General features: G+C 38.8%; 1 protein-coding gene across 3 annotated transcripts in view; it reads left to right on the top strand.

Moving 5' to 3' along the window:
* Window positions 1–16034, top strand: part of SOX6 (SRY-box transcription factor 6) — a 459305-nt gene that overhangs the window by 58907 nt on the left and 384364 nt on the right. For all 3 annotated transcript variants that reach the window (XM_030560472.1, XM_030560465.1, XM_030560471.1), the window contains exon 2: window positions 7043–7113. The gene's annotated coding sequence lies outside the window, so the exon portion shown is untranslated. The remainder of the gene's footprint in view (window positions 1–7042; window positions 7114–16034) is intronic.

Raw genomic sequence — 16034 nt, 5'->3', positions numbered from 1 at the left:
AAGCAGCACCGGACTCTGCCACAACAACAGATGCAAAACCTGTAGCCATATCTCCACTGCTAGAGTGATGAATCCCGCAATGATTAATCAAGATCCATGCTTCCTATTCCTGCCTATCAAAACATGTGATATACCTCATCTGATGTATCAAATGCCCCAACAATGATTTTGTAGGTCAAACTAGACAATCACTATGCTCTTAAATGAATTCACGCAGGAAAATGATAAAAAACCAAAAACATTGTCACCCAAACACTTTGTTCACAAAAGAATCACTCCGTATCTGACAACAATTGTGGACTCAGTAGAGACACTGGTTTTATGTCTCATTACAACAGTCTGTAGCCCACTAAGGCCAGGTCTATGCTCAGAAGTTAAGTCGATCCAGCTATGTTGTGTGAGGTGCTGAGGAACATAGTTAAACTGACCTAATCCCCATGTCGGCTGCATTAGATTAATTAATTCTTCTGTCAAGTTAGCAACAGCCTCTTAGGGAGATGGGTTAACAATGCCAATGGGAGAACCCCTCCTGTTGCTGTAGGGAGTGTCTACGCTGATGTACTACACTAGTGCAGCTGCACTGTTGTCACATTTCACGTGTAGACAAGCCCTAATTTTCTGTCCTATAACTCCTTATGTGTAATCTGTTCCACCTTGTACTGAGTTGTGACACTATGATACAATAGGTGGTGTGATCTGACTATTCTTATGATAGATCATTTTGTAACAGTTTCAGTTATCAGGAAGAAAAATCAAGTTGAGGATTCTTTTGGAAGGCTGAACTGATGATATTTAGACAGCAATGAAGTAGGAGAATTTCAAAAGGGAAAGTCATGAAGTAAACAACACTTTTCCGTAATGGATGGAACTGTACCTTTGATGGCTTGTCTACAGGGGGACCCTCAGGAAAGATAAGATGAATTAGCTAAAGGTGTGAAGTTTAATGTGCATAAGATAAAGCACGTTAAACCGCAGTGTGGATGTCTTGTTGAATTTGAAGGCAAAATTGTTATTGTTTCTCCAGTAGATGCGGGTATATATTTAGAGGGTAAGATCCTGGTTGCATTGATATCATTGGGATTTTTGCCATTGGTTTAAGTGGGACCTTGGATTAAGCTACAGCAAACTAAGACTACTTTACTACTTTAATGTGTATTTACTTATGTGCACTAACTTCACACCTTTAGTTAATTTTGCCCTAACTTTCCTGAATGTCACGGTGTAGACAAACCCTAAGGGTATATCTACACTGCTGCTGGGAGTGAGCCTACACACTCATGCACGTGCACTAAAAATAGCTGAATGCTGCAGCACCCCTGGAGCTCAGGTGAGCCGTCCGAGCTTAGATTCACTGGGTAGGATGAGTCTGAGCTTGGCTGGATAGTTTGAGACTTTGCCAGTGCTGCAACGTGCACACAGCTATGTTTACCAAATGTAAGCAGGCTAAGGCCTTCTCTACACTTAAAACGCTACAGCTGCACTGCTGTAGTGCTTCAGTTTAGATGCTAGCTATGCTGATTGGGAGGGGGCAATTCTTCCATTGGCACAGGTAACCCATCTCCCTGAGACGCAGCAGCTAGGTTGATGGAAGAATTCTTCCATCGATTTTAATGCTGCCTACATCAGGGGTTAGGTCACTGTGGCTCTCTCTCTCAGGGAGATGGATTTTTCACCCCCTCCCCCTGCCCCCAAGAAACAGAGCTATAGTGATGTAAATTCCTAGTGTAGACCAGGCTTCAGACTAAACTACTTTTCCTGTGGTGGTAGCAGAATATAAGCCAGGTAAAAGATTACAAAGAGAGAAGGTAACAGAATTTCCCTCATATTATGTGTAGGGAAGCGTCCTATGAATAACAACGTAACTCTGTTTAATGTCACTTCCAGACAGTCTGGGAAGCATTGTCGATACCTTAGGCTATGTCTACACTAGCACTTTTGTTGGTAAATGTTATGTCGCTCAGGGGTGTATAAAAACCGCCCCTCTGACCAGCATAAGTTACACTGACAGAAGCGCCGGTGTGGACAGCACTATGTTGGCGGGAGATGCTCTCCTGCTGACATAGCTACTACTTCTTGTTGAGAGTAGTTTATGACAACGGGAGAGAGCAGCTACATGGGAGACCTTAATGGTGCAGCTAGGTCTCTAGTGTAAATAAAGCGTAAATAAAGCATCCTTCACTGACTCGTGTGGAAACTCTGCCTTTTACCTCAAATAAGTAAAAATCTAAAGAGACATGGTAGATGTAACAGAACTCCAACTCAGAGGAGCTTAACACAGTCAACTTAGTGCTCCCTTCATTTTTGTTATCGTGATTATGGCCTTGCATATGTCATTACTGTTTTAATTGTGCAATTTTGCACATACAAAGTGTGAAATTATGTGAATCTGGCCCTAAATGTATACCTTCAATGTCTGTATTATACCTTTTTCTCATCTCTTATCTTGCTGTAATTCTGAAAATAGGTTTTTAACAGTTGTTGAATGGTACATAGTTTGGTCCCAGCAGCCCACAATGATAAGTCACATTCTTAAATGACGTAACGATACCATGCTTTCTTCTAAATAACTGCTTCCATTTTTTACATGCAAGCTTCTTTGGTGCTGACTGATGGTTGTCTGCAGAAAATTCACACTCCCTGTAGAATCTGGTTATCTTAGAATGACCACGGTCCTTTATTATTATTGAAAGCTTTTATTAAATGAATACACTCTCAGCTTTCTGTAGAGAAATGTGGTGAAATCATATGTTAATACAAGCTATTTTCTACTTGGAATTACTTAAGCTATTGAAGAGGAAGAGGGTTCACTTACAAAAAAAAATCCTGTTTTTGTTAGAAGTTTCTTTGTTTGCTGATATTTATAGTGATACTTTAAGTATTGTGGGCTTGATCCTGCAAACTTTTACTCATGAAAATAGTTTTTCTTATGTCCATGGTTTTATTTGCAGGAGTATGGTTTTGCAAATAAAGCCTGACATTTGTAAAGCAAATTTCTCAGAAAGTTTCCTGGAAATTCTTGGTTGTATATGCATCGCTTTAATTGAAGTCAGTGGAGATGTGCTTATGCCTTTGAGGGTATAATTTGTCCTAGTAGTCTTTGTATATACAGTCTCTATATACAATCTCAGCCCAACTTAAACCAGTGGCAAAACTCTCATTGATAAGAATGGTGCTAGGATTTCATCCTATAAATATATAAATTTATGTATCTACTGGAGAAATAATAAACTTTCCTTCAAACCAGGCCCACTGAATTTTGGTGTTTTCCTTTTTGTTAGTCTGGAATTCTGTACATCCCTCCTGACACCTAGACCCGTAGGATATATCCACACAGCCTGCAGCAGTGAGCCTCCCAACCTGGGTCGAAAGACTTGGGTTTGTGGGGCTTGTGCTAGTGCGCTAAAAAGAGCTGTGTGGACAGCGCTTTTAAGTTGTGGCTCAGGCTCTGAAGGCCACCCACCTTCCCAGGCTTCAGAGCTCAAGCCTCAGCCCCAGCTGCAACTTCAGAATGCCGTGTGCACAGCTGTTTTTAGAGTGCTAGTGCAAGCCCTGGAAGCCCGAGTCTATTGACCTGCGCCGAGAGGCTTACTGCTGTGGGCTGTGTAATCGTACCCTTATCCTTTTCAAGGACAACTTTTATCTGATTGCCATTTGCCCTTTTGTAATCCCTCATATTTAAAAGATGCCACTTCGGCAGGCTTCTTAGGCTAGGATTATCCAAGGGGACTAAGAGAAGTTATGTACCCAGTTCCCATTGACTTTCAATGAGAGTTGGCCACCTCACCTCCCTTTTGAAAATCCCAGCTTTAATTTTTTGTTCTTCACATTTCCTGATGTTTTAACTGTAGCGTGTTTGAACTGTTTTTATTCCCTCTCCCAATATGTTCGCAGTTCACAGGGTGCTCTCAAAATGTGTTGTACTAGCGAGTGTGCTGTGGTTGTGGCAGGTGGATCTAAGCTCTGTACAGTTCTACTGCATTGCATTGTCTGCTTTCTCCTTTCCCTGCATGCTAGCCATGCCCCCCCATTGCATGGTGATTGCTGCTGGTTGGGGCATTACAATGCCATGATTCTGGAATTGATTGGTATGGTGCAAGGTCCTTTCACTGTGGTGTTTATAATTAAGGGGTGGGATAAAAGAGTCAACAGAAGAACTTTATAATTTATTTGATTGGTTTGGGGAGCAATGGGCTTTAAATATGGAGCACTTTTTGAAACGTGCCTGAATCTGAGCGCAGGGTTGGTTTTTTTTTTTGGTTTTTTTTTAAAGCTTCACTTCTGTCCCTTAGGGGGAAAAAAAAAAGAACAAGCTAATCTTCAGTAAATATGCTAGCAGCTTTCCGAAAAGCTGTCTAAGAATAAGCTCAGACATCAGTTTGTACAGCATTCTGACTACAAACACACATTTCAATTAAGTTACTAATAGGAGTAGTACCATAAAAATCAATGGGAATGCTTCACTGAAGAGGAACTTTATTCTTGTGTTTATGCAATGACCATTCATTTCAGTCATCACCTGGGCTTGAACCAGAGACCTCTAGAGCTGAAACACAAATATCTTGTCTGGTATGAGGCAGCAGTGGCAGACTTATGTCCTCTATGGATGAGCTACAGAGCGGAGTGCATATTACACATGGAACAGTGGGTTACCTTGTCAAGTCTATACTACTTTATCTAATCAATAAAAATAAATGCATGTTTTAAAAAATATATTCAACATGGGTTTAATATTTGTGATGTTAACTTTCTGATGATGGGGAAAGATTGTTTCCCTTTCACAGCTGCATCTTTAGTTTTTTGATTGGAAAAACCAAGTAGGAAAAGAATAAGGGGCAATGCTTACTGGTAAAGCATTTCACTACAGATACAAAAAGAAAAAGTCTTGAAACCACTTCAGTTAATTAAGTCATGAGATGAGTTTTGTATTTGCAATATTGTTTTTCTTTTGATCTAATAACTATGCATGGTAAAATGAGTCATGATTTTAGTAACTGTCTCTAATTTTCCTTCATTTAAAGTCAAGGTACTTTATGTTTTGAATTTGCACTGTAAATAAGTGTTCCATAGTCTGGAGTGTTTTCACTATTGTTACTTATAGTCTGGTTGTACTGGTAGACTGCTGCTACATTACTGCACATTTAGTTGATTTACTTTGAATGTATTATATGGGATGCACTATTTTACCCTCACATTTCCTTGGTTAATTTAGTAAGGGAAAAATCATTTTTTTTTATTATTTTGTATGATGTACGAAATATAACAACCTAGCTAAGATGAAACCATTTTGAATAGATTGGGCTGTTTATTTTATTTTTTTTTCAGCCTGACTAGCTGCATAATGGTGCAGCCTGCAGCTGATTGCCAGTTTTGAGGTGTTATCTGAACAACAACAGGCTTTAATTTGCTCAGGATCACTGGACACAGTTAGCCCTGTTCTGTCTCTCACTTACTTGCATTGTTATAAACATTAATGTTTTTACATGCATATTTCCAGGCTAAATTTTTTTCTATAGTTTTAATTTTAGCTGAACTTTAAGGCTAATTTTCAAGTTTTGTGTGTTTAACCTTCATCCTAATTGCTTGTCCACCATAAAGTGATGGTGCTTTGTTCCTAAACTCTCTCTATGAGGTGGTGTGCATTAAAGTGTATTTATACTCTTTCAGATTAATGAACTGTGACCTTACGAACCACTGTCCTTGTTTAATTGGTGGCTCCAAAGCACACTAATGGCATAAATCAACAGATAATGAGATTCAGACTTGCTTTTAACATATATAATAACACTGCAATGATATGGCAAATGAGATTTGTTGACTCTGTATTGGCATTACAGGAGAGAAGACACAATTAGATGTGTACTTTTGGGGTGGGGGAGGGCTTTACTGGAATGAATAACATGCAGTTCAGGGTGAGTGGATGGGATAAGGAAGATATTCTACATCAAGATAAGTTTGGTATTCTCTCCTTATCTGTAGGCAGTGTGCAATATTGTGCAATGTGCACTTGAGGGTCCAGAAATGTGGTGGGAAGGTGTTACTTACACATTACTGGAGGGTAACAAAACGGATGATTTCATCTTCAATATACTTACATGTTTTTTACACTAAACTTACACCCTCTATTTTATGAACTGCAAATTAATCAGATAGTTCCCAAGGAACAAAAAAAGATTTTGACCTAAACTAGTAGCCCAGGCCCATTATTATTTTCAGTTTAATGTTACCCATATCCATCTCCTGCATTTTTGGAAAGAAAACAAGGGCTTTGAAACAAAGTTTCTTTGTTTTCACAAGAACTAAATATGTGCTGTATGTAGACCAAACAATAAAAATAAACTGCCGAACTACCTTCTAATGCATGGGGGTTCTGGAGAGAGGAAACCATGGATATTTAGAGGCATAAAGTGAGTCATTGTGCTAGTTAAAGAATTTTATAAGGCAAGCTCTGTGGGTTTGAGTTGCATCTGTTACCTTTCCAGCCAGAACTGAGGGGTATGGCGGAAAAAGAATGTTGGATTGAATCATGCCTTATACTGAATGCATTGTACCAACGCTAAGCTTCTAAATGGGATCTAGACCTTAGGTAGAACAAAAACATTCTTGTTGTATGACTGTTACCTTAAATGTATTCCAATTTAGAATACCAAAAAAAGATATTATATTAAAACAGTTAAGCTACAAAACACTATTACTAACAGATTTTTCTAAAGTGATGTGTGTTCCCATAACCCTTTAAAAAATCTATTTGTTGTTTTCCCTCTTAAAAAGATAACCATGCCTGTTATTTCTGACAACTCTTACAAGCCATAATGGACTGGGTTGCTATGGTGTAAGATGTAGAACAATGAAATAATTGTTTGTCATGGTATTGGCTTCCTGGAAACAAATTCTGTATAAATTATTCGGTTGAAATGGTGACAACAGCAATTTTGTTTAGTTCATAGTTAGAAAATGCCTCTCTCCTATAATAAAAAAAAAAGTTAAATGTGTCAATTTTGATAGTTTTTCTTTGCTTTAACTTTTTTTTTTCTACATTTTTCAGGTCAGTTTCATGAATTCAAAAGCAACTTACCAGTGATTTCTGGGTGCTGGGGCTGATTTTCTTGTGTATTTGTAAGTATTTATTGATTTATTACATTTCTTATTTGCATGTATGTCTGAAACAATTTTAACATGAAAGTAGGCACAATATTAAAATACCATCCTAGGACCTCACTAATCAGAATGTGTTAAGAGATTTATCGAACTACTTAGAAACATTTTATTTTTTTGAGGGGTGGGGAGGGGAGGGGAGGAGTCAATGTCCCTCTGGAGTTCTTGTGCAATCCTACATTTCAGTCTCTCAGGGTGGATATAAATACCTGAATTAAGGAGTGAGCACCACTGCCCTCATCTCGGAATGTCTGTTGAATTTCCCAATAGTAATTGAGATGTAACTAAATAATGCTTGTCATTTTATAACTTCTGTGAATCTGTGCTGACCCTGTGGCTTATGTCAGCAGTGTTTCTTGCTGCAGTGATGGAGATATGTGCCTGGAAGCAAATTGGGGCCACCAATGCTAGGAAGGTGGAGTTCTTGGACGTAATGCACATAGGTTATTGGGAAAATGCCAGGGCAACCTCTGACTGCTGAACCAGAGTTGTATTCATGTTTAACTTGGAGGAGGCTGACATTTACAATTGCAGAAAAAGTTGCGAGACTGTAGTTATTTAGGCCTTGACGCAGGAAGGCACTTCAGTATGTGTTTAAGTTTCAGTGAAGTCAGTGGGATTTAAGACATGCTTAAGTGCTTTTCTGAATTGGGGACCTTAGAGACAAGAAGCTCGGTAGGGAAGAAAAGCCATCTACACAATAAAGGCACAGAAAATTTTCAGTACCATTACTTACTTAGTGTTTGGATGTGGCCAGATGTGATAAGAGTGAACTCATGGGATGGGGGCAAAAATAATACCTGACAAACTCTGTTTCTGACTATAAGGTGGTGCTACATAAATGGAGTAAATCAATACAACACAACTTTAAAGCACAAAATATTGTTTATGGAGCTTCAGCTAAAGTTGTTCACAAAATTATGATGAAATGGGAGAACAGCTGTTTTCCCCCCAAAGAAAGAAACATGATCAAAACTCACAATTTGTGATGGATAACATTCAAGTTACTATCACTTTCTTCTTACAAAAGAGTGCCTTACCACTCATCCCTTGGCAAACACTTGTCTTTTAAATTCCTTTCACTTACTAATCTATTGACCTATATTTCTTTTTAGTGAAAATTGTTAATCAAATTTGGAGAAAATATATAATAGTTAAGAAATAAAATAATTCATTTAAACAAAATTACTAAAATCTTAGAAAAATAGATTTCTGATGTCTGATTGTGGCAGTGTAGAGTCATAGACAGGACATAGGACTGAGATCTAGGAACTCATTATTTTTAATCCTGAATTTACCTAGGACTCACTGCATAGTTCTGGTTAAAAAAAAATCACTTAGTCTTTCTGTGGCTCAGTTTCGTCCTCTGTAAAATGCAAATAGTAGCTAAATTTATCATCATATCCCTGGTATTTCTCAGTCTAAGTATATGTAGTGCAATATATACTATGGTAAACCAGTATCTTAGATGCCTATATACAAATGCAAGAAGTATGGGTAATAAGCAGGAGGAACTGGAAGTGCTAATAAATAAATACAACTATGACATTATTGGCATTACTGAAACTTGGTGGGATAATACACACGACTGGAATGTTGGTGTGGATGGGTATAGTTTGCTCAGGAAGGATAGACAGGGGAAAAAGGGAGGAGGTGTTGCCTTATATATTAAAAATGTACACACTTGGACTGAAGTGGAGATGGACATAGGAGACGGAAGTGTGGAGAGTCTCTGGGTTAGGCTAAAAGGGGTAAAAAAAACACGGGTGATGTCGTGCTGGGAGTCTATTATAGGCCACCTAATCAGGTGGAAGAGGTGGATGAGGCTTTTTTCAAACAACTAACAAAATCATCCAAAGCCCAAGATTTGGTGGTGATGGGGGACTTTAACTATCCAGATATATGTTGGGAAAATAACACCGCGGGGCACAGACTATCCAATAAGTTCCTGGACTGCATAGCAGACAACTTTTTATTTCAGAAAGTTGAAAAAGCTACTAGGGGGGGAAGCTGTTCTAGACTTGATTTTAACAAATAGGGAGGAACTTGTTGAGAATTTGAAAGTAGAAGGAAGCTTGGGTGAAAGTGATCATGAAATCATAGAATTTGCAATTCTAAGAAAGGGTAGAAGGGAGTACAGCAGAATAGAGACAATGGATTTCAGGAAGGCGGATTTTGGTAAGCTCAGAGAGCTGATAGGTAAGGTCCCATGGGAATTAAGACTGAGAGGAAAAACAACTGAGGAAAGTTGGCAGTTTTTCAAAGGGACGCTATTAAGGGCCCAAAAGCAAGTTATTCCGATGGTTAGGAAAGATAGAAAATGTGGCAAAAGACCACCTTGGCTTACCCTTGAGATCTTGCGTGACCTACAAAATAAAAAGGCGTCATATAAAAAATGGAAACTAGGTCAGATCACGAAGGATGAATATAGGCAAATAACACAGGAATGCAGACGCAAGATTAGAAAAGCAAAGGCACAGAATGAACTCAAACTAGCTATGGGAATAAAGGGAAACAAGAAGACTTTTTATCAATACATTAGAAGCAAGAGGAAGACTAAGGACAGGGCCACTGCTCAATAAGGAGGGGGAAACAGTAACGGGAGCCTTGGAAATGGCAGAGATGCTTAATGACTTCTTTGTTTCGGTCTTCACTGAGAAGTCTGAAGGAATGTCTAGTATAGTGAATGCTTACGGGAAGAGGGTAGGTTTAGAAGATAAAATAAAAAAAGAGCAAGTAAAAAATCACTTAGAAAAGTGAGATGCCTGCAAGTCACCAGGGCCTGATGAAATGCATCCTAGAATACTCAAGGAGTTAATAGAAGAGGTATCTGAGCCTCTAGCTATTATCTTTGGGAAATCATGGGAGACGGGGGAGATTCCAGAAGACTGGAAGGGGGCAAATATAGTGCCCATCTATAAAAAGGGAAATAAAAACAACCCAGGAAACTACAGACCAGTTAGTTTAACTTCTGTGCCAGGGAAGATAATGGAGCAGGTAATCAAAGAAATCATCTGCAAACACTTGGAAGGTGGTAAGGTGATAGGGAATAGCCAGCATGGATTTGTAAAGAACAAATCGTGTCAAACTAATCTGATAGCGTTCTTTGATAGGATAATGAGCCTTGTGGATAAGGGAGAAGCGGTGGATGTGATATACCTAGACTTTAGTAAGGCATTTGATACGGTCTCGCATGATATTCTTATAGATAAACTAGGAAAGTACAATTTAGATGGGGCTACTATAAGGTGGGTGCACAACTGGCTGGATAACCGTACTCAGAGAGTAGTTGTTAATGGCTCCCAATCCTGCTGGAAAGGTATAACAAGTGGGGTTCCGCAGGGGTCTGTTTTGGGACCGGTTCTGTTCAATATCTTCATCAACGATTTAGATGTTGGCATAGAAAGTACGCTTATTAAGTTTGCGGACGATACCAAACTGGGAGGGATTGCAACTGCTTTGGAGGACAGGGTCAAAATTCAAAATGATCTGGACAAATTGGAGAAATGGTCTGAGGTAAACAGGATGAAGTTCAATAAAGATAAATGCAAAGTGCTCCACCTAGGAAGGAACAATCAGTTTCACACATACAGAATGGGAAGAGACTGTCTAGGAAGGAGCATGGCAGAAAGAGATCTAGGGGTCATAGTAGACCACAAGCTTAATATGAGTCAACAGTGTGATACTGTTGCAAAAAAAGCAAACATGATTCTGGGATGCATTAACAGGTGTGTTGTAAACAAGACACGAGAAGTCATTCTTCCGCTTTACTCTGCGCTGGTTAGGCCTCAACTGGAGTATTGTGTCCAGTTCTGGGCACTGCATTTGAAGAAAGATGTGGAGAAATTGGAGAGGGTCCAGAGAAGAGCAACAAGGATGATTAAAGGTCTTGAGAACATGACCTATGAAGGAAGGCTGAAGGAACTGGGTTTGTGTAGTTTGGAAAAGAGAAGACTGAGAGGGGACCTGATAGCAGTTTTCAGGTATCTAAAAGGGTGTCATCAGGAGGAGGGAGAAAACTTATTCACCTTAGCCTCCAATGAGAACAAGAAGCAATGGGCTTAAACTGCAGCAAGGGAGATTTAGGTTGGACATTAGGAAAAAGTTCCTAACTGTCAGGGTAGTTAAACACTGGAATAGATTGCCTAGGGAAGTTGTGGAATCTCCATCTCTGGAGATATTTAAGAGTAGGTTAGATAAATGTCTATTAGGGATGGTCTAGACAGTATTTGGTCCTGCCATGAGGGCAGGGGACTGGACTCGATGACCTCTCGAGGTCTCTTCCAGTCCTAGAGTCTATGAGTCTATAAAACAAATACTGTGGGACAATAAATGGTGTGGGTTTTTTTTTTTTTTTTAAGTATTGCCTCTTGTACTAATCTAACTCATTGGAAGGATGTGAAAATTCTTTCATTAGTCCATACAGCATCATGAAGTTGTACCGTGACACAAATGTTTGTCATAATCATATTTCAGGCCACTTGTTTGAATCCTGCCCAGGTTGGTAGTGACCAAAAGTTGTTTAAAAATTAACATAAATATGCCTTTAAAATACCATATACATGTAAAACAAGTCAATTAAATAGACACATTAGAAAGAACTCTATAATAAGCAGTATAAATGATTGCCATCTGACATGTATAAGATGGCCTATGCCAAAGGAATTGGTATTGGTACAATTCCTGGAAGACAGATAACCATGTCTGCCAATGCTGCCCCCATCATTGCTAGCACGCTTGTTGGCAACTTCAGCAGAGAGGTCAAAGATTGAATGAATATATAAACTCAGCTACCAGCTAGTCTCTAGAGGTGGTCTCTGTAAATCAGGGCTGAGGCTCATTGATAGGATGTGTGGAGAAGCTAATGCTGTTTCTAAGTGTCCGTGTTCTGTGGCTAGATGGCTTATTTTAGCATTTAGGGTTATCAGTACAGCAGCATTCACAAGGTCTAAATTCACTTAAGCTAAAAATAAAATCTAGAACATAAAACTGACGTGGTACTATCCAGTTCCTTCTCAGATACTATAAAAGTACTGAAGTAAATTCCGTATTAGCAGTGGATGAAGCCTTCTTCAGAAAACTGCTCTGTAGCTTCCTGAAATTGCAAAGATTCGGAATATAACATACAACAGGTCAACTGATGTTGTTAAGTGATGATAATTTCTATGTTGCCATAAGGATTCATGGTGCTTTACAGACAAAATGAGCCAGGCTGCTGCTTCAAGTAGCTTACTCTCTGAGAAAGACATGATTTTTGCAAATCTTAACTTATGCACGTGGCCCCATTGAAGTTAATCAGAGCAGAATCAGGACCTAACTTAGACATAACACAGCAAGGTATGACACAGAAAAGTTGGAGATGTGAGGGATTGGCATAGAAAGGACAAGAGATGTAAGCGATCATGAGATGTTTTAGTTGCATACATATCTCATTTGTGCATTTAAAAAAAACTAAGATGTAATGTTTAGATATGCTACAGAAGTCTTTCACTCTTATAATATGGATAATATGGATCATTTGGTGGGCCAAAAATTTGTGCAGGAGTAGAAATCACTACTAGAAAGGCTGAGTAACCTCATATATTTTCCACAGAGGTATACTGCAGTGTCTGTTAAATACCTGTTTATATCAGTTCAGAAGCTGTTTCAGCCAGAGGATCTTTTCTTTTCTTTTTTTTTCAAATGTTTGAAAGTTTTGTCATAAATGTGTTCATACTGTAACATATAATTACTTGGATCACCCAGTTCAGACAGCTTTGTTCTTGTTGTTGTTGTTATAGCTAACCAGTTTCATTCAGGAGAAAACAGGACTGATGACTCATACAAATTGCATAGAAAATGTGACTTCTCTCCTTTTCTATATTTCCGACAGAGTTATTGTCATAACTAAAGGTTACTTTTGTGGTCTTAAAGTGGTTTTATATTTTGAATTATTTTCATAGGTAGACTTGTTCAGTGGTGAATTGCAAGAGTCACTTAAAATTACAAATATTAAAATAGAAAGATATTTTTAATGGCTCTGAGCTTATGCAAGGTTTTTTGTTTATACTCTAGCAATTATACATACATCCTTTCAACAGCAGGTAGCCTCTAAAATTCTTTTTCTGTATTTACATTTTATTCTAACCCGTGTGTATGACAGAGAGGGGTTTTATGCACATATACAGTTTTAATGAGAACATCAATAAATGAAGAAAAGCCTTTCTTAAATGGACATAAGCAAAGTCCGGGAAACTTCTAATGTATTGCTACAATAACTCTTAAATGAAAGGCCTGTTTTAATAATATGATGAAAATAATACCATATAATTTTTGTTTAAAGTCAGATGGCTTTAAAAAGCATCTAGTAAAAACGTTTAAAAATGAGTATTTATTATACATACTGAAACAAACACCTGCAACCTGTGTATTTAAACAATCATGTACAATGTTGTGTCAAATTTTGTTTGTTCAGACCTTTCTTGAATTGCCCACATCTGCTGTCAATAACAGATCAGGTTTTTTGCTTCGAACTCAACAATATATATTTTTGAAGACTATGTTTTTCAAAATAATGGAATCAGATTCTCGATGCAAATCAGCATGGTTCCCATGAAGTCACTGGATTTACACTAAATGAGGATCTGGCCAAATACATTTCTGTCCTGTGTCTGATGCATTTTGATTTAAAAGATAAAATCTATGAAATTTTGTGAATAGTTTTATGTATTAAGATGCAACAAAGATACAGAGGTAAATTAAGATAAAGCATCTTTGAAGAGGTCTTTATGTAAATGGAGAATTCAAAGGATCTGAGGTTTCCCTGCTTTACAATCTAATTGTAGACAAATGCTCTGCTGGTTTATGATAGATTAGTTTCTGGTGGACACCATCTCTGTCTGCTCTCTAGCTCAACTTTTTAGTGCATTCAAATATTAGAAAGTTCATTTTAAAGATTCTTCTATTTTCATTCTTTGTCACATACACAATCGATTAGCGTTTTGGCCAAAAAGGTCTCCATCACATTATCCCTTACCTTTCTCAATAGAAATGTTAAAAGAACCAGTTCTTTATTGAGAAAGGTAAGTGTTACCTTAACACAGGCTGTCTTGGCTGAATCATCTATGATTATTTTATGGCAGATAAAGAAATCATCTTCAGCTAGAACTGTCTAACTGTTATCATTATTATTTAATGTTGGTGTTGTGGTAGTATCCAAACGCCCTAACAGAAATCTGAGACCCATTGTATTATGTGCTGTGCAAACACGTAAAAAATATGTTGGCTGCCTTGAAAAGCTTACCCTCTTAAATAAACAAGACAGACGACCAGAAAGATGCACACACCATTTAGGTAATATGGCCAACGTCCCTATTTTGCCTTATCTTTTTTTCCCTTAAAGTTTCCTCCAAAATCTCCATCCCTGTCCTGTTTCAATGTTCCTCAAGTGTCCATGGACATGGATTCAGGCATCCAATAGGCTTTTAATGGAATTGTAGAAGGCAGGAGGAGTTAGTGATTTATATATTCTGACAGGCAGAGGTTATTTTTGTTAGATGCCATTAACCCATTGTTAATATTCTACCTTCTTTTGCTTATTGGGTTTTCAGACATACAGTGGGTAGGGAAGACTTTGATTTGGGGCTGTTGCCTAGAAAGTCTTACTCATGTAAGTAAGTTGCCAATTCAATCTTGGAACTACTCATGTGTGTAGGGCTCTGCAGGATCAGGTTCCTGATTGTTGTATACCTTCCATGATAGCAGAGGTGGCCAATCTGAGCCTCAGAAGGAGCCAGAATTTACCAATGTACATTGCCAAAGAGCCACAGTAATATGTCAGCAGCTCCCCCACCCCGCTCCCAGCACCTCCCACCCACCGGCAGCCCCGCCAATCAGCGTCTCACCCTTCACCCCCGCACCTCCTGATCAGCTGTCTCATGGCATGCAGGAAGCTCTGGGTGAGAGCGAAGGCACTGCAGGCTTGAGGGAGGGGTGGGAAGAAGTGGAGTGGGGGCAGGGCTGGTGGCAGAGCCAGGGCTTGAGCAGTCAGCATCCCCTGGCACATTGGAAAGTTGGCACCTGTAGCTCCAGCCCCGGAGTTGGTGCCTATGCAAGGAGCTGCATATTAACTTCTGGAGAGCCACATGTGGCTCCGGAGCCACAGGTTGGTCACCACAGGTTGGCCACCAGAGCTACAGGTTGGCCATGGATGTACAGACTGTACTTTGACAAGAAAAATTGGTGCACAGTATGCAGGTGTTTAGAGCAGCAATATGTGTTATGTTCAATTTGGATTACTGCTCCTTAAACAATAAGGGGAGAGTACATTTAGACTGCATTTAGAACATTAATTTATAATGCACAACCCCTTTTTCCTTCATTTCCTTTGAAGCAACAACATGGGTGTCACAATAGAAATTCATATAAAATAATAATTTACATTCATACTAGTCTAAAGGCTATTAAAATGTTTATAAACTACAAATATATGACATTACTGAAATGCAGCTACCACTGGGTTGGAAATTAGCGTCCAACTGGCTCATAGCATATTGTGCAAAGTAGAAAAAATATATTTAGTCATTAACTTACGTTTTTGGTAAGGGTTAAGCCCTGCTGTTTTGGATACATTTTTGTAGTTAAAATATTTTTAGAAATGCTCCTTTTTAGAACTGCAGTGCTCTGAATGCAAGCAGGGACCCCTCTGCTCTGCCACTGCCGTGTATATGTGCCACATTAGATCAAACTGCTGCCTACAAAAATCTACAAAATCAGTAAGGGAAAAAGGCCAATGCTCATCCAAACAATTCTCCTTTTGCAAGGGCAGAGTACACTGTGCAAGCTGCATAGAGCACATGGGAGACCAAGAACTGTTAGGAAATCCTTGTATGGAACAGCTGGAA

Source organism: Gopherus evgoodei, chromosome 4 (assembly GCF_007399415.2).
Source record: "Gopherus evgoodei ecotype Sinaloan lineage chromosome 4, rGopEvg1_v1.p, whole genome shotgun sequence".
Classification (NCBI taxonomy): Eukaryota; Metazoa; Chordata; order Testudines; family Testudinidae; genus Gopherus; species Gopherus evgoodei.
This window is presented reverse-complemented; position numbering and strand designations above follow the sequence as displayed.